The sequence below is a fragment of the Cervus canadensis genome, chromosome 17, assembly GCF_019320065.1.
Source record: "Cervus canadensis isolate Bull #8, Minnesota chromosome 17, ASM1932006v1, whole genome shotgun sequence".
Classification (NCBI taxonomy): domain Eukaryota; kingdom Metazoa; phylum Chordata; class Mammalia; order Artiodactyla; family Cervidae; genus Cervus; species Cervus canadensis.
In genome coordinates, this window is record NC_057402.1 from 47,593,751 (window position 1) to 47,613,378 (window position 19,628).

At 42.4% G+C, this 19,628-nt stretch overlaps 1 protein-coding gene across 30 annotated transcripts in view; it reads left to right on the forward strand.

Moving 5' to 3' along the window:
- Positions 1-19,628, forward strand: part of LOC122455055 (myeloid-associated differentiation marker-like) — a 114,497-nt gene that overhangs the window by 53,592 nt on the left and 41,277 nt on the right. For 13 of the 30 annotated variants that reach the window (XM_043489852.1, XM_043489850.1, XM_043489872.1 and 10 more), the window contains exon 1: positions 7,592-8,076. The exons of 14 other annotated variants lie outside the window; for them this stretch is intronic. The gene's annotated coding sequence lies outside the window, so the exon portion shown is untranslated. Of the gene's footprint in view, positions 1-7,591; positions 8,077-8,106; positions 8,135-19,628 lie in introns of those variants that run through there. 3 more of the 30 variants (XM_043489875.1, XM_043489859.1, XM_043489866.1) reach the window with 3 other exon arrangements.

A 19,628-nucleotide genomic window follows, 5' to 3' on the forward strand; every position in this document is an offset into this window, starting at 1 on the left:
CCTGGGCTGGTGATCTGTTTCACCCTTGATAGTCTACTTGTTTCAATGCTGTTCTCTCTGAACATCCCACCCTGGCCTTCTCCCACAGAGTCCAAAAGTCTGTTCTGTACATCTGTGTCTCTTTTTCTGTTTTGCATATAGGGTTATCATTACCATCTTTTACAATTCCATATATATGCGTTAGTATACTGTATTGGTCTTTATCTTTCTGGCTTACTTCATTCTGTATCATGGGCTCCAGTTTCATCCATCTCATTAGAACTGATTCAAATGAATTCTTTTTAATGGTTGAGTAATATTCCATGGTGTATATGTACCACAGCTTCCTTATCCACTCGTCTGCTGATGGGCATCTAGGTTGCTTCCATGTCCTGGCTATTATAAACAGTGCTTCGATGAACATTGGGGTGCATGTGTCTCTTTCAGATCTGGTTTCCTCGGTGTGTATGCCCAGAAGTGGTATTGCTGGGTCATATGGCAGTTCTATTTCCAGTTTTTTAAGGAATTTCCACACTGTTCTCCATAGTGGCTTTATTAGTCTGCATTCCCATGAACAGTGTAAGAGGGTTCCCTTTTCTCCACACTCTCTCTAGCATTTTTTGCTTGTAGACTTTTGGATAGCAGCCATCCTGACTGGTGTGTAATGGTACCTCATTGTGGTTTTGATTTGCATTTCTCTGATAATGAGTTATGTTGAGCATCTTTTCATGTGCTTGTTAGCCATCTGTATGTCTTCTTTGGAGAAATGTCCATGTAATCTTGATATTAAATAATCCCTGGAATTTAGTGTTAGAGCTTTTATAGGGAGTGCTGGAGACTGTGGAAAACTGGAAAGGACCGTCTGTGTCTAAAGGGGAAGGCAGTTTTCAGCATCAATATAGTTTTTTTTTTTTTTTTAACGAGAAGCCAGAAATCTGTATTTATGTTTCTCAAATCTTAAATGTTGATGTATAATCCAGTAGTATGTGGGTCAAGCAAAGCTGATTTGTGGGCAAGGTTTGGTTCTCAGGTTGACAACCTGAGACATCTTATCAGACAGGAAAAACCAAAGCGGAGTGTTGGCAGAAGGGGCTGAGTGCACACTGTTCTGGAGGAAGATTGGTGGTGGACTGGGTGCAGGGAAAAGAATAGCTTGAAGACCTGGGAGAACTCCGGATTGTGAACTGAAGGAGAGCTTGCTTTGGTGTAAGGAGAGAGAGAGAGAGTGAGTGTGTGTGTGTGTGTGTGTGTGTGTGTGTGTGTGTGTGTGTGTGTGGTGGGTTGGGGTAGGAAGATGAGTTCAGATGGGAAACCAGAGGAAAAATGAGTTCTGTTTTAACAAGTTGCATTTGAGTTCATGGCTGGGCATATCCAAGGACAAGGAGGATGTAATTAACCTTGAATTCAATATGCAGTTACAGCAATAGGCAGCTGCAGTGTTATGTGACTAGAGTTAGTGTCTGGCATCATCAAGGAGGCATTTATCTGTAGTGTCTTGCTCTCTGAACTTATCAGAAGATTATATTCTGTTCCAAATACTATTTAAAAATATATTATTTTTCTCTTAAATTACAAAAGTAATATATTTTCAAAACAGAAAAGTAGGAAAAATGTTGAAATTGAGGGAAGGAAAATTGCCTATAATCCTACCATCTATAATAATTAATGGCTTCATAGGTATCCTTCTTGTCTGTTATTTCTATACATATATCTTAAATAGTTTACAGAATTGGAGCTATATGGTAAATACTACATTGTACAGTAAGTCCCCTACATACAAACCTTCAAGTTGTGAAAAGAGGTAAATGTGTTTTCTATCAGTGTCAGGCATGAGTGAAATTGCAGCTTGCCCTCCATCTCCTGTTGCTGATGATCTTTCAGCTCTACCATCTCCCACCGCCAGCTTCTCCAGTCAGTAACTCTTCTACTCTTCTTGCCTGATCACTTGATTCCAGTCCCTGTATGCCAGTGGTTGTACTGTGCTACTGTACTTTTCAAGGTACTGTACTGTAAGATTAAAAATGTTTTCTTTTTTTGGTGTGTTTGTTTTTTATGTATTATTTGTGTGAAAAGTAACATAAACCTATTATAATACTACATAGCCAATTGTGTTAGTTGGGTACCTAGGCTAACTTTGTTGGACTTAGGAACACATTGGACTTAGGAGCATGCTCTTGGAATGGAACTCTTTTGTATATAGGGGACTTACTGTAATATGTTTTTCCCCCATAACATATCTTAAACATATCAATAAAATGTCAATACCATATCAATTAAATAATCTGCTACAATATGATTTTTAATGACTATTTAGTATTTATTCCATTTGATGAAGGAATCAAAATTTAGAGCTAAAAATGCTTTTGCATACATGCTGCGTCTTCAAATTAAACAATGTCGTCTTAGGTGCTAAATCTTTGCACACATTCCGGGCTATTTTCTTAGGATAAACTCCCAGAAAATGGAATTATTAGGTATGCCAAGTCACGAAAGCACTATTGAAAACTTGAAAGAGATCTATTTTCTGTGAAGCAAAGGAAAACTGCCTTGAGACACGCTTCCTAAACAAAGCAAAGGAATTCAAGGATTAGCTGGAACAGAAGCGAGGATGTTAAGGATTGGTTGACCTTTAGCTGTGGAGGTGAGGTTTGCTGAAGTGCAACTGATTGGCTGACAGAATCATAGGACTGTTTCTGATTGGCTGGCTATCACAAGTGTGGGTCATTCATTGATTGGCTGACACTCAGAAGCTTGGATTCTGATTTGAAACCTGTGAATGGAACAGGTTGCAAAGTCTCATGACTCTTGTTTCTTACTATGACTCAGGAACAATTAGTCATGACCTACAAGAGAGGAGGAACTTTTCATTCTCTAGTCAAAAGGCCAAATTGCTGAATATATATATGTACACACACACACACACACATACCCATATATCCATGAGATCAACCCTCTTCACAAAATTTCAAGTGTACAATGCAGTATTGTTAACTATAAGCACAGTATTGTTCAGCAAATTTCTAGGGCTTTTTTTTTTAAAAAATCTTAGATGACTGAAACTTTATACCCATTGAACAGCAACTCCCCATTTCCCTCTCCCCTCAGACCCTGGCAGCAACCCTTTTACTTTGTGGTTCTATGAGTTTGATTACTTTAGATAACTCATATAAGTGGAATCATGCAGTATCTGTCCTCCAGGGACTGACATTTCAATTAGCATAATTAGCATAATGTCCACAAGCTTCATCCATGTTGTAGCATATGACAGAAGGTTTTTTTTGTTTGTTTGTTTGCTTTTCATTTTACAGCTGAATAATATTCTATTGTATGCATATACCACATTTTCTTTATTCATTCCTTTATCCATTCATCCCTCAATGGACATTTAGGTTGCTTTAGTCTCTTGGATATTGTGATTAATCCTGTACTGAGCACGGGAATAAAAATATCTTTATGGAATCCTGATTTCAAGTCTTTTTGATAAATACCTAGGAATGGGACTTCCTACTGTTCTCCATAGATGCTGCACCACTTGACATTCCTAACAGCAGTGCACAAGGGTTCCAGTTTCTCTGTAACCTTACCAGCACAGGTTATTCTCTGTTTTTTTTTTTCAATAGTAGCCATCACTACAGGTGTGAAGTGATATTTGATTTTCATTTCCCTGGTGATCTGTGATGTTGAACATTTTTTCGTATCAGTGTTGGCCATTTATATGTCTTTTTTGGAGACGTATGTGTTTAAGTCCTTTGCCCAGTTTTTAATTGGGTTATTTGTTTTTTGTTATTCAGTTTTGAGTTCTCTATATATTCTGGATGTTAATCCCTTACAAGATATATGGTTTGCATAATTCATTTTGAGTTGATCTTTAGGTCATGTAAGATAAGGATACAATTTCATTATTTTACATGCAGATATTCATTTTTTGTAACATCATTTGTTGAAGAGATTATATTTTTCCCCATAGGATATTCTAGGCCTCTTTGCTGAGAATCCGTTGACAGTATATGCATGGGTTTTTTCTGGGCTCTCTGTTCTGCTTCATTAGTGTGTATGTTTGTCTTTATGTCAGTACCATACTGTTTGATTACAGTAGCTTTGTAATATGTTTTGAAATCAGGATGTGTGACACCTTCAGCTTTTTTCTTCTTTTTCAAGATTGTTTTGGCTATTCAGGTTCCTTTGTGGTTCCATGTGAATTTTAGGATTGGTTTTTCTATTTTTGTAAAATATACCATTGGGATTTTGATAGGGGTTGCATTGAATCTGTGGTCTGCTTTGGATAGTATGGACATTTTAACAATGTTAAGTCTTCTTAATCTATGATTAAGTTATGATCTATCATCTCTGATCATGTTATGTCTTTCCATTTATTTGTGTCTTCTTTATTTCAGTGATGTTTTGTAGTTTTCAATGTACAAGTCTTTTGACTCTTTAGTTAAATTTTAATTAAATTTAACTAAAATTTAAATTTAATTAAATTTCCAAATTTTTTTTGATGCTATTGTAAATGAGATTATTTTCTTATTTTTTGGGGATTGTTGTTTGTTTTTTGGCACCTATTTGAAGCAATATATACATATACTAAAATATCAAGTATAATATATCATACTATTTCATACTATCCTTGTGAAAAACATAGGGATAACCAGCCTTGAATAGAGAAGACCAGGGTGGATGTAACTAGTTTGGTAGTCAAAGTCAGTGGCTATCAAAATGCATGGTTCACTTTTCTCTAATGATGGAAGCCCTCCAACTTTGTAATAGAAGCATCATTAAAGTAAGAAACTTCTATATTCGCTGGACAATCATAATACAAACTGTTCAGGAGTTTGGGGTTGAGACACTTAAGACTTGTGAGTGAGTCCAGCTGGGCCATTTGTCAGGACACTGTGTGACCTGGGGCAGGTTATTTAAGCTCTCTGAATCTGAGCTTTTTTCACTTATCAAGTGAGAAAAATAACAGTATCTTCCATGTAATAATGCTATGTCATAATTCTGAAGACTTGGAGTGCTCTTTGGTGATTTCGGTGAATATTATTAAGACTTTTAGTGAACATTATTGAGAGCACATGGCAATGTCCAGGTGCTGTGCCCTCAAAAGGATTCAGTTCAGTTCAGTTCAGTCACTTAGTCGTGTCTGACTCTTTGCGACCCTATGGACTGCAGCATGCCAGGCTTCCCTGTCCATCACCAGCTCCTGGAGCTTGCTCAAATTCATGTCCACCGAGTCGGTGATGCCATCCAACCATCTCATCCTTTGTCATCCCCTTCTCCTGCCTTCAGTCTTTCCCAGCATCAGGGTCTTTTCCAATGAGTCAGTTTTTCACATCAGGTGGCCAAAGTATTGGAGTTTCAGCTTCAACATCAGTCCTTCCAATGAATATTCAGGACTTATTTCCTTTAGGATTGACTGGTTGGATCTCCTTGCAGTCCAAGGGACTCTCAAGAGTCTTCTCCAATACCACAGTTCAAAAGCATCTCTTCTTCGGCACTCAGCTTTCTTTATAGTCCAACTCTCACATCCATATATGACTACTGGAAAAACCATAGCTTTGACTAGACGGACCTTTGTTGGCAAAGTAATGTCCCTGCTTTTTAATATGCTGTCTAGGTTGGTCATAGCTTTTTTTCCAAGGAGCAAGTATCTTTTAATTTCATGGCTGCAGTCACCATCTGCAGTGATTTTGGAGCTGAAGAAAATAAAGTCTGTCACTGTTTCCATAGTTTTCCCATCTCTTTGCCATGAAGTGATGGGACCAGATGCTGTGATCTTAGTTTTCTGAATGTTGAGTTTTAAGCCAACTTTTTCACTCTCCTCTTTTATTTTCATCAAGAGGCTCTTCTTTCTTTTATTTTCATCAAGAGGTTCTTCTTTACTTTCTGCCATAAGGGTGGTGTCATCTGATATTGATATTTATTGATATCAAAAGGATTATAGAGAGACAAAGATATGATCCCTGTCCTTGAAGAGATTTCATAGAGACAAGATGGAAGGAAGTAGACTGGACACCATGAACTGGGGATGGGACATTTTCCAGAAAATAAACAATGAGGCAAAAAATGTATGTAACATGTATATACAAACCATGTAACAAACATACAAATATATTTGCAAACTAACAACAGTAACCAAAAAAACAAAAAAAGAAAGTAAGAAAACCACAAAAATTCTTACACGTTAGATAATTTCTCTTATTTTCCAAATTCTGTGCAATATTAGTGTAACCGAAGTAAGAAATTGTATTTACATTTACTGCTGAAGAGTTCATAGAAAACAAGAGGAAAGAATGAGAGGGACTGGGGACCGTTGACATTTGGGTTACGTTACATTTAAAAATAACTCTTATTTTTCAGTACTATAGAGAAACCCATATTTGGTGATGAGTAGATTTTAAGGATAAATTTAGCATGCTACCATCTGCAAATAACTTTTAATCCGTTAGTTGCATCAGTATTTTTGTAGCCAATAAAGTCATGCTGATTTATGCCTGCTTTTAAAGAAACCATTTAGAAAAATGTTGTTTCCACTCATTGAAACAACAAGCTTGAGAATTTTTAGATTCACAAAAAGCTATTTTTCTGTGGGTGGTTAGATTTCTAAATGTAACCCTTGTGTAAATATATAGAAATATCATTCCAAGTCACAAAATAAAGCTAATAGGTCAAAGACCACATTCAAATGAAGCTTTTAATAAATAGTTCAGTATATTTAAAAAAAATCACATATTTGCTCAGCAGATATTGATTGAGTCCAGTGGCTGACCATGTCTCCTGCTCTATGCTATAGATACCCAGGCTTGGTGTTGTCAGACTTTACCTCTGTCTCCATGGAGAGATTAAGCAGAGTTCACTGACCCCAGGTCAGGAGTTGTAGAGAGCATTACTGCCATGGGTGACAGCCTCAATTGGACAACTGCCAAGCTTCTGTGTTCCTGAAACATGGCAGCTGACCCTTGCCAGTTCCATGACATGGCTTCACTTATAGCCAGATAAGAAAGAAGCGTGTATTTCTTGAATGATTTCATTCTTATCCCTGAATTTCTTAATAGAGGCATAGTGCTGGTGTGGCAGGTATGCTCAGTTATACCCAGGATGAAGTAAAGGTCTGTTGGCAGGAGGGCATGCTTGAGATGTTATCAAAGCTTGGTTATTCCAAAGATTTTTGCTTTTACATTCTACCTTGATGTAAAATTAGCAATTTTAAACCTAGAGCCTATTATCCAGAGTGAAAAAAGTCAGAGTGAAACAAATACCATATATTAACACATATATGTGGAATCTAGAAAGATGGGTACTGATGACCCTATTTGTAGGGCAGGGATAGAGACATGGAGAACAGACTTATGGACTGTTCCCCTCTCCTTGTGGGGGAAGTAGAGGGTGGGGTGAACTGAGAAAATAGCATTGAAATACATATACCACCATGTGTAAAACAGATAGCTAATGGGAAGTTGCTGGATAACACAGGGAACCCAGCTCCGTGCTCTGTGACAACCTAGAGGGATGGGGTGGGGTGGGAGGTGAGAGGAAGGTTCAAGAGGGAAGGAGCATGTGTATATCTATGGCTGATTCATGTTGATGTATGGTAGAAACCAATACAACATTTTAAAGCAATTATCCTTAAAGTAAAAATAAATAAAAATTTTAAAAATTAGCAATTTTTACCTATCTCAGAAAAAATATTACTATGAAATACATTTCACATTCATTGATATTGATGGGGACTCGGTAGACTTCTGGGAGTGATCCCAGATTGTGTCCACATGTGGGGGTTCAGACACACAGGAATGAAGTGTAGAAGCCAACAGACACTTAATTGCAAGGGGGATGAATATTTGAGGACCTGGAAGAGAAAGGACACCACAGGGAAAGGAGGACAAGCCATGGTGAGGCTGACTCAGCAAAGGGGTTGAGGATTGAAGGGGACCAGCATTTCATTAGTCACAGTATTTCGCTGTGTCTTGAACCTGCCCAAGCCCAGTCTCCCTGGAAATGTATATGTGGACTGAGGAAGAAGGGACTGTGCGTGTCTAACCCCTGGGGACCTGAGGATCTGAGTAGCTCTAAGAGAGTGGGCCACCGGGCAGGACACAGGTGAGCTCTGGCACCTAGGAAGGCAGTTGAGAGCATCAAGGTGTAGTCAGTACTGAAGGTGAGTGGTTACAGGAGCAGGATGGTGAGCATGGTGTTGATCCCCATGGGGTGGGATCTGAGGTGTAAGGTTAGAATTTTAATTTGCATTCCCCCATCTCCAGAGCAATAGAGCATCTTACATCAAGTATGTTAGTCACTCATTCTACCTTCCTTTTCTTTAAACTGGATCTCCATATCCTTTGCTCATTTTTACTATTGAGCTTGACTTTTGGTGATATTTAAGAAGTCTTTTATAAATTGTGGGACCAATCCATGTCAATTAAATCTGCTAAAAAAGTCTCCCAGCCTGTCACTTGCCTCTCTCTCTCTTTTTTTCCTTCCCTTGTCATGCAGGAAGCTTTAATTTTATCATTTTTATCACATTATGGTTTTTTCATATATTTTATGTCTTATTTGGGACATTCTTCCCAACCCCAAACATAGGATAAATATGTTATTCTATGTTTTCTTGAAATATTTTCAGAAATATGAATTCTTCTATTACTAGCAATTGTTGTCCAATGCTATGGTTTTGAAATTCATCTATGGTCATGAATGTAGCTGTGGTTCATGCATTTACTGATCCACAGTATTTCATTTTATGAATAGATTATGATTTGTTTATGCATTCTATCAAGGGCCATTTCATTTGTTTTCCTTCTTTTACTATCATAAATACAACTGCAATAGCATTCTTGTACTGGCTCTTGGGGCATATGGGAAAGTTTCTGAGAGTGGAATTGTTGGGTCATAGGTTATGCCCATCTCTTTTCCCCCACATTTTAAACTTTACTAGATGAGGAAAATTATTTTTAAATTGATTGTATCCAGTTACATTCTCTCCATAGACGTAGAAGCGTTGACATGACCTTATGATGTTGCCAACACTTATCTTTATTATTCCCTTCCTTCTGGTTTCTTCAGGTTTACTCTGGTTTTTCTTTCTCAAATGTTGCTGATTAATTTTTAGTCTGCTTTTCTTATTTGAGCCTTTAAGGCTACAAAATCTCCCTGTATGGCTTTAGCTGCATCCTGTAAGGTTTTTTAAATGATTTTTTAAACATAATCAACTTATAGAAAAGTTTCAAGCACAGCATAAAAAAATCTGTCATGGGACGTCAGAGACCAGCCAGGGTAAGAAGGATGTCTGTCTGCTTAGCGGAGAGGCGGCAGCAGTAGTGGGGGGTTGGTTTCAAGGGGAATGGATCAAAGGTGTCATTATATTAAGGTATTAAGAATAATGGGAGCCATTATTAGGTTTCTTGCTATTGGAGAAAGGAGTTACATCAATGGAGACAGAGATAACTAGAATGAACCCTTGATGTTGGATTGGAACTGGAGGCATAGTGTGAGGTCTGTGGGTACCCTTCCTTACCCAGCTTGGGCTCTGACACCTGGCACTAGTCTGCGTTCTGTGTGGTTGCCCTCCTCACCCTACTGGGACTCTGGCACCTCCCATCAGGCAACCCCCTAGCCTAGTGGATGCCGTGCTTACCGGCTTTGGGCTTCAACATCCCACACCAGGCTTCTTCCTTGCACAGACGCCCTCCTCTCCTGGCTCAGGCTCTGACTCCCCACGCCACGCGGCACCCCCTGCATGGACGTGCTCCTCATTCTACTTGGGCTGCGACGTGGGTTCCAGGTCACCCCTCTCAGTGGACACCTATCTTGCTTTGTCCACCTAACAGCTTAAAACTGAATGGGTCAGGAAGGGAAGTGCAGGAGAAAGGCATCTCATGTTTTGATACATAAGACTTTCAGTGTCTTTCAGTGTTAAATAATTTCTAATTTCCCATTTTAATTTTTCTGTAATCCATGTGTTGTTTAAAAGTTTGTTTTGAATTTTACAAAAAATTTACAGTCATCTTTTTGATTCTTGATTTCTGTCTTAATTACATTGTGTTCAGGGCATATGGTTTATATGCAACTGATTCTGGGTTTTATTACGATTTGCCTCGTGCCTAGCAAATAATTAGTTTTTGCAAATGGGGTATGTGTACTTGAAATATTTCTAGGTGTTGGATACATGGTTCTATACATGTTCATAGATTAAACTTAATTTTATTGTTTAAATTCATTGTCCTTACTAAATTTTTGTCTGCTTGATCTGTCAGTTACTGAAAGAAGCATAATAAATCTGCCATTATTATTGAGGATTTATAAACTTCTCCTTGTAATTCTATCACATTGTTTTACAAATTTGGATCTTAAACTTATGTTATTACAATTGTCATAGGTTCGTGGTGAATTGCACCTTTTACAATTATGTAGTTGCTGATATTCTTAAAAATGCTTTTTCTCCTTACAATTTAATATAGCCATAGCAGCTGGGTTTTTTTTGGGGGGGGGGGGGACTGGGATTAGCATTTTTTGGTATATCTTTTTCAGTCTTATTTTCAACCTTTCTATTTCATATTTTGACTGTTTCTTTTATAAATCTTACACATATAGTTGTGAATTTATAAATTTCTATCACTTTTTGACTTGTGCACATATTTTTAAAACCAAATTTGGCAAACTTTTAAGTGCTGATTTTAGACTTCTACCATTTGTTATAATTCCTAATATAGTTCTTATTTTCACCATCTTACTGTATGTTTTAGATTCATCTTGCCTTTCCTATGCTTCTTTTTAAACCCCCTCTTCTGCTTTTCTATCTTTTTCATCTTGTTTTTAAAAATTTCCCTCTGTGTCATAAGCATTTGGTGAATGCTGACTAGTGTGATTTGATTTGCTGGTCAAGAAAACCCTGTGCTTTATGTTATTTGGCATGGATGTATACTTGGAAATCATGGATTCTCTTTATTTTATCTTTTAGCTCTAAATATTCAGAACACTGGCTTCCTCTGGGCCTATCAGAGCTCTTAAACTGAAAGCATTCAGTTTTGTATCTTACATTTTCTCCACTTAATGATACGGTGACAATTTTTCTCCTCTCTATGCCATGTGATGTCTATATAAGTCTATTGTTGTCCATGAATTTGTTTCCAGTTGCTTTGTTATTATAAGTAACTATGCATTGAACATCTTTGTGCCGGCATCTAGCTCCTCCGTTAGGAAAAATTCCTTGAAATTGCTGATCAGAAGGAAAGAACCATTTTAAAGGCCTTGCCTCCTCAAATATCACACTCTTTTGTTGCGGACACTTTCCAGCAGAGTATAAGAATGCTCAGAGAACATTCCAACAACTGGGTTCCCAAGGTCACACTGACCCCTGGAAGGGGAGTAGGGACGGTCAGGCTTCAGGCAGAGCCCCAGTCAGTTGGAAGACAGAGGTAGGGGTGTGGTCGGCTGCTGCCCGGGTGCTGGGATCACTGGGTGGGTGTGACTTAGGACTGGGATCTTGGGATGAGCCCCTTCTCCCTCCCACCTGTTGTCCGTGTTTTGGACTCTGCACTTAGACCCTGCATCAAGTCCAGACAACGGATCAGAGAGGGCAAGACACTCCCGCCGCCTCCACCCCCCTCCCCACCCCAGCTCCAGAAGGTCTTGGGGAAGCAGGCCCTGGGATAGGAGGGAGGAGCCCTTGGACACCGCCCCCCACCCCCTCCGCTGCCCTGGATGCACTTTTCGCTCTTCCAGTCGGTAGGCAGCCAAGTGCGCCGGCGCTGTTGGGTGAAAAGTCAGCTTGTGCTGCGATCACCGCCATCCGTCGACTCCGTGGCGGATTTGCGTCCCCCGGAGGTCTAGGGGCAAGCTTCTCTCTGCTCTGGAGCTTTCCCCCCCCCGCCCCGAGTGGGAGGGGAGGGCTAGAGGGCCGAGGCTGAGGTCTCCGCCGGCCCGCCCGCCGCCGCCGCCGCCGCCGCGGAGCTGCCAAGATGCCGCGGCCGCAGGAATCCGCCGGGGAGCGGCGAGGAGACCTGGGCCGGGAGGGGCGCGGGGACTCGCCGTCCTGCCGCCGGCCCGCGGCACAAAGCCCGCCCTTGTTCGGCTGCCTCGGATGCGTGCCCTGGGCCCAGACCTCCCGGGGTCCCTCTCTGTCCGGACCACGCCGGGAAGGGGACGTGCCGCCTGCCGCAGACTCCTGCTGGGGATGGGGGCGGGGGTGAGGAGGTGGGGCTTGGGGGTGTGGACAGCTCTGCCCGGGAGCCTGGGGCCCAGCCTCGGGCTCTGTTCTGCCAAGGAAGGCCAGGCCCAGACCCTGGTTGCTTGGCCCCCAGCCGGTGGGTTGCTCCAGCTGTGAGTCATGGACGTTCGCCACCTACTGAGGCAGCAAAGGTGCCCTTGTCACGGTCACCCTTGCAGTGGGCAGGATGGGGTGCTGGGTGGGAGTGGACTGAGGTGGACGCAGGCGCCAGGCGCCTTCTCCTGTGCTGTTCTGACAGAGCATCACTCTGGGCAAGCCTTGGCCAGACTCATCCTCAGAGGTGGATCTGTCTCCCCTCCCACCCCCCTATACAGCCTTATCACTCACTGCCCACCATCCCCCAGAGGGAGTGGCCCATTTTTCCAAAACCTGGCAGATGGCAATGAGGTATTCTCCAGCTGGTGTCCCCCGACCCTGCCCGGCATTCCTTACACATGCATCTCTCATGATGGGCAGCCATCCCTCCATTCACTTCTCTACTTAGCATCCACTTATTGAGCGCCTGCTGTGTGCTAGGCACTGTTCCAGTGATGCAGGGAATACATCAGAGAAGAGGGCAGACCTAGTCTCAACCCACAAGGGTGCTGTGGCCTGACTCCAAAACCTGTTCCTTCACAGTTATTACGTTGACTTTGGCAGATCACTCCCGCTGGCCTTAGCTTTCCCTAGCTACAGATTCAACATAACGGGTCCACAGGACAGACCCGCCAGTCCTGGGCAGCTTTTTTGCTAAGGATTCTCTAATGGGTGACTAGCAAAGAGCACGGTGCAGAGTTAAGGGGAAAAAAAAGACGTTCCAGGAAAGTGAGAAGAAACGTGTGTGAAAAATAGACACCACACTAGATCAGCGTTCAATCAAACCAGGGCCTGCTGAGAAACAAGTGCAGACCTGCTATGTCTCGCTGAGTCCTGTTATTTTTACTCAGCAAATTCAAGCAAGATTTCATGGTCGCATCCAGAGGGCTGGAAAGAAGAAAGCTATGATCCTCAATGGCAAAGCTGATCCCTTTGCTGTGTAGGCTGGGGGTGAGGCTGGGAGTTTGGGGGGAATGGGGTAGGCCTGATCTGAACACACAGGCTCTGGTGACAGCACGGGCTGATTTTAAGCTCTCCATTTCCACCTCCTTCAGTGGCTTCCATGACCACTAAATTGAGTATAAAATTCCCAAAGGCCACAACTGTAACGTGAACTCCAGTCTGTTTTTCTTCAGCCCCATCTCATGTGATTTTTCCCACCTGTCCCCAGCTCCATCAAACAGGACAACACGTTGCTGCCTCTGTGCCCCGCTGCCTTGGCACTTGATAACCATGGTAACAGACACTCGCTCAGCACTCACTACATGCTAGGTCCTGAGCTTCCCTTATCTCAATCCTACAAGGTAGGAAGTGTTATTACCTTGACAGATGAGAAAACTGACACCTAGAATAGTTCCTGACTCACCCAAGATCACCCTGTAAATGGGAATTTGAACACAGTCCCCAGAACCAAGGGCTTCCCAGGTGGTGCTAGTGGTAGAGAACCTGCCTGCTAATACAGGAGATGTAAGAGATTTGGATTTGATTCCTGGTTCGGGAAGATCCCCTGGAGGAGGGCATGGCAACCCACTCCAGTATTCTTGCCTGGAGAATCCCATGGACAGAAGAGCCTGGTGGGCTACAGTCCATGGGGTTGCAAAGAGTTGAACATGACTGACGCGACTTAGCACACATGTACGCATGCATGCCCCAGAACCTAAACACTTGACAGTTATCGGGATCTTTGGAATCACAGTGCTGTGTCCTGTGTGATCTCTAGTAAATTGATGCTATGAACACTCTGGAAGTTTGGGGTGAAGATACCAAAAGCAAGAGATGAGACCAGTTGACCTGGATCTCTTGGGAGCCCCCAGATGGTCTCCTGTTTTAGATCGTTCTCTCTTTCCCCAACTCACGTTCATGAAGTACCGCACCTCTCCTCTAGCTGCCTTGCACCCTGCCGGCTGACTTGATGGAGCACAAGTTCCTGGGCAGTGACCAGCAGCATCTTCCCTTCCCCACCATGTCAGTCTGCAGAGATGGAGCCACTGTCCTGGGGAACGGTGTGTTATGATTGTCCAATCTCTCTGAAATCCTCACCCTGGCCAGTCAGGGCTTTTGTTATATGTAAGATAACTGATTGTCATGACTCCCTGCCATGCAGGAGGGAGACGGTGAAAGGGAGAGGGTGGTGGGTAAGGTGACGTACTGTGGCCATAGAAAGGAGCCTCTCAACTTCTGACAGAGTGTGTGTGTGTGCTCAGTTGCTGAGTCATGTCTGACTCTTTGAGACCCTTTGGGTTGTAGCCCGCCAGTCTCCTCTGTCCATGAGATTGTCCCGGTAAGAATACTCGAGTGGGTTGCCATTTCTTCCTCCAGGGGATCTTCCCAACCCAGAGATCTAACCTAAGTCTGTGTGTCTCCTGCATTGCAGGCAGATTCTTTTCCACTGAGCCACCGGGAAGCCCAGCTTCTAATGGAGAGCAGCACCCAAACCAGAGGAAAGGATAGAAATGTTGCAGTCTTCTCTGCTCTTCCAAGTTTCCAGGAAGTCCCCCGAAGTGCCAAATTGGGAGTCCAAGAGAGCAGAGTAGGTCCTGGGCTGGTGGAAGGAAAGTCTTTTGTTATAGGACTCCCTAGGCTTTGCCCACTGCCCATTAGGCCCAAAGGTCAAGTGAGGCAGTTGAGAAAAAAAAAAAAAAATTCCTCACTGTGAAGTGTCTGAGGCCCTTTTGAGATGAGAGAATGGCCCCCTTTCAGCAGCCCTGCTTGGAGCCAGGACAGTATTCCCAGAGGGAGCAGACTGCTGAATGATCATCTGTCTGCCCAGATGGACCAAGGCCTGACCTGCCAGGGAGGAGACTCCTGACTCTGGTTTCTGTTTTCGAATTCAGAGACTCTGGAGTACTTCAATAAATAAACACCTATTTATTGAGCTCCTACTGTGTGCGAAGCTTGGTGAAGGACACAAAGAAGCACTGATTTGAAAAACCACAGATCAGAATTTATTCATGCAAATGAGCTTGCTCTCTGGTACTCACATATCCAGGGAGGCCATCACTGTTTGAGGAACTACTCCCAGCCCCTTCTCCCAGTGATCTTGAATTTTCTCAGGGAAGATGGTGGATGTTTTAAAATTAAAAATAGCTAATGGTCATTTGGCACTCATTCACCCGTTGCTTACTATGAGCCAGTCATTGTTCTTATCGCTTGGGGATGAGAAGGTCCTGAAAGTTTTCATGGCTTGCTAGGGGCCATCGGCAGGTTGGCTAGCCTGGTGACCAACTGGTCATTCTTCCAAGAGGCCCCTTGACCCACATGGTCTGGAAATGGTGCCAGCCCTCGAGGAGCACAGGTCAGGCCTGGTGTATGATGGCAGGAAATGACAATGCCCAGGGGTTAAGCACAAGGATAGCAGCTTGGGGATGCTGAGGGAACAGAGAGGAGGGAGCTCTAACCACACACAGGAGGGATGGAGCATTAGCCAGGGCTTTCCTGGAAAGGACAGCAATCACCAGTGTTTACTGAACACTTTTTATGTACTAGGCATGAGGGTGAGTACTTTACATGGGTTAATTATCTTGCTTTATCATCACTGCCCTTCCGGAGAGATACAATGGGACTTCCTGAGGAGGAACCCTTCCAATCTTGGAGGAGCATGGCTTTGGGAGGCAGACAGACTTGGGGGTGCATCCCAGATCTCTCTCTTCTTGCTGAAGGACCAACCTTTAGGCACTAACCTCTGGGCACTGGTTTCCTTATCTGTAAAATGGAGCCATTGAGACCAATTTGGCAGTGCTATTATGAATACTTGAAAAAGGATAATTTATGTAAAGCATTTAGCAGAGTATCCACTCGATGACTATCAGTCCTCTTTTCTCTTCTTAAAGAGATTATTCAGAAGGGCAACACTTACACTGATAGACTTAGGAGACTAAAGTTGTCATGATCCTAGCCGTCATATGCGTATATGTGTTTTTAGTTGCTCATTTGTGTCCGACTCTTTGTGACCCCATGGACTGTAGCCCACCAGGCTTCTCTGTCCATGGGATTTCTCAGGCAAGAATGCTGGAGTGGGTTGCCATTTGCTTCTCCAGGGGATCTTCCCAACCCAAGGATCGTGGAGTCTCCTTTGTCTTCTGCATTGCAGACAGATTCTTTACCTGCTGAACCAATGGAGGTGGGCCTAGTTAAAAATGGAAAAACAACTGGCTAGATCAGAAGTTGGCACAAGAACCCAAGGAACTGACTTTCAGTCTTGGAGAAAGGACTGGAAAGAAGGGGAAAATAGCCATTATTTTAATTTTTGCTGATGTACCTGAGTATGTTTATTCCCTGGCTCCCATAGAAGCACTTTGCTGTCTCTCTGGCAATATTAATAGTGATATTACACATCAGTTGGGCTACCCAGGTGACACAGTGGTAGAAAATCTGTCTGCTGATGTAGGAGATATGAGACATGGGTTTGATCCCTTGGTCAGGAAGATCCCCTGAAATAGGAAGTGGAAACCCACTCTGGTACTCTTGCCTGGGAAATCCCATGGTCAGAGAAGCCTAGTGGGCTACCGTCCATGGGGTGGCAAGAGAGTCAGACACAACTTAGCAACTAAAACGACACCATCAGTTATAGTATTAGTTTTCATATTTTGGGAGCACAAAGGGAGGCAGCTGAGAATACTAAATTCCCCCAAGTCCTAGAAGTGGAATCTCTGGATTTTTTTTCTCTTCTTCCAGGTGTGGGAAGGCCTCACAGCCTGGGTGAGTCAACAGGGTCAGACTCAGAAGGATTGACTCAGGGTCCTGTCCCTCCCCTCTCATGACTGGCCTCCCTCATGCCTCATTCTGGGTGGGGTCTGGAATGCTCTGCTCACCCAGAGTCCAAATGCCACGTCCTGCCGAGCTCAGGAGGAATTTCACAGCCTCTGTACAAACCCAGCCTGGCAGAACCTGACCCCTGGCCTCTTCTTTAGGCTGTTTAACCTTCAACTGATGGATCCCCAAACTCTTGAGGGGTGGAAGGGTGGAGCCATCCCCACACTCGCGCTGATCTCTGTGGCTCCCTGTCTCACGTGCTCCTGGGCATTTATACACCTGGTTCGGGTTGTTTTTTGCCCTAGGATGGGAGTTATTGTTGTGAAGTCACTAAGTCGTGTCTGACTCTTTTCGACTCCATGGACTGCAGCATGCCAGGCTCTTTTGTCCATGGGATTCTCCAGGCAAGAGTACTGGAGTGAGTTGCCATTTCCTTCTCCAGGGGATCTTCCTGATCCAGAGATTGAACCTGTGTCTCCTGCATTGGCAGGTGGATTCTTCACCACTGAGCCGCCAGGGAAGCCCCTGGGAAGGGAGAGAAGTGGTCTAAAATCCTGAGGACAGTTGGGGAAGCACCGCTGGCTTTTTCCTCTTGCCCTCTTCCTTCCCCAAAGAACAAACACCATTAGGACACTGCGTAAAGTCAGATGACAAATGTTGCCCTGGGGGCAATATTTACAGTCTCTATCACAAGTAAAGTGATGGCATATAAAGAGCTCTTTGAGAAGAAAAAGAGCAAAAACCCAACAGAAAAATGGGTAAATGACATGAGCAGATAGTTATAGGAAAAAGAAAGGCAAATGGCTCTTAAACATGTGAAACTGTGTTCAGTGTCATAAGCAATCAGAGAAATGCATATTAAAACTTAATTGAACTATCGTTTCTCACTTATGAAATTAGCAATTCAATCTGAGGCCTGGCTGGCTGGTGCGCCCCTGTGAGAGTGCAAAACAGAGGGGAAGTTGGCAGGCTAACCACGTGGCATAGGTATTGAATTGGTCAAAAAGTTCTTTTGAGTTTTTGGTGCCATCTTACGGAAAAACCCGAATGAACTTTTTGGCCAATCCAATAGTTATCCTTTATCAATAGGTATCCAATGACCCGACACTGTCATTCCAGGAATCTACCCTGCAGACAGAACAAAACAAATAAGTACATGGTTATTCACTGTGGCGTTATTTGTCAAAGCAAAAGATAGAAGAACCCAAACACCCATCAAAAGGGGGCTGGTTGAATAAACTCTGGTATGTGCAGGTAGTGAATACCAGGCAGGTCTGAAAAAGAACAAGGAAAAATCCCTATGAATACATGTGTATTGACTTCTGGGATATATTGTTAAGTGGAGACAGCAGGAGGCTGAACAGAATATATAATATTACCTTCTGTATAAGAAAGAAATGAAAATAATAATTGGATATTGTTTGCAAAACAGAAACTAGAGAAAATAATTACATATTCAGTGGGGATGGGCTGCTAATGAACAGGGTAGAAAAGATAAGGATGATAGCAAGACTTTTTCTGAGTATGTCATCTCATATAGTTTTAACTTTGAATATATTTGGCTGCTCTAGGTCTTAGTTGTGGCACATGGGCTCTTCAGGCTTTTTTGCAGCATGCAGGATCTTTAGCTGTGGGGTGAGAACTATTAGTGGCATCTAGTTCTCTGACCAGGGATTGAGTCTGGGCCCCCTGCATAGAGAGCAACTGAAAGTTAAAACATTCAGTTTTAGCTTTTTGAGTATTTTATGTATTTGAAAGCAAAATTACTAGTAAATAAAAGGAAAAACCACCCTCTAAAGCTGAACAGAAACAGATAAACCTAACTCCATGTTAAATTTATAATATTACTTCATGGAGAAAGTAATTATTTCAAGTAACTTTTAAACATAATATTCTGACTAGAGTAGAATATATTTTACGGAGTAAAACAACTGGAAAAAATTCAAATTTTCACTTAGTAGGTTTATTGTTGGAAGTAATAGTAGCATTGTAATTTTGAAACTTTTATTTTTATGAAATAAAGCAAAAAAATAAAATATACTAATTTTATTAGGAACCAAGATTTTTAACATGAGAAAAAAGATACAAATATAAAAATAAAAGAAATTAGAAAAAAATTTGCACTACTAAATTTGCTTTAAAAATTATAATATAGATGCATATTTTTTAACAATTTATTTTCTACCTCTGTCCTTAAAGCACTTAAAACAGTGACACCCCAGTGTCGATGAGCATTCCTAGTGCCCAGATCTTGGTTCCTAAACATTATGGTGCCTTGGAGGTCAGCTGAGGCCAGCTCTGGAGCAGGAAAAGTATGAAATGGGTCTGGAATATCGTCTGTGTCATAAAGCAAGGTGGCACTCAAAGACGAATGGAAATTATGCCAAAAGAACATAGGAGCCAACTGAAGAGCCTTCTCCTAAACAAATGTGGCCCAATTTGAGCCAAATCACAAACATAATGATGGCCATTAATTGTAACACTAAGAATTAAAAAGAGTTCTGAGCTTCCCTGGTGGTCTCGTGGAAGTTCAGGGAACTAAGATCCCCATGGCACATGGCCAAAAACCCAAAACACTACCAATGTGATGTCACTGAAC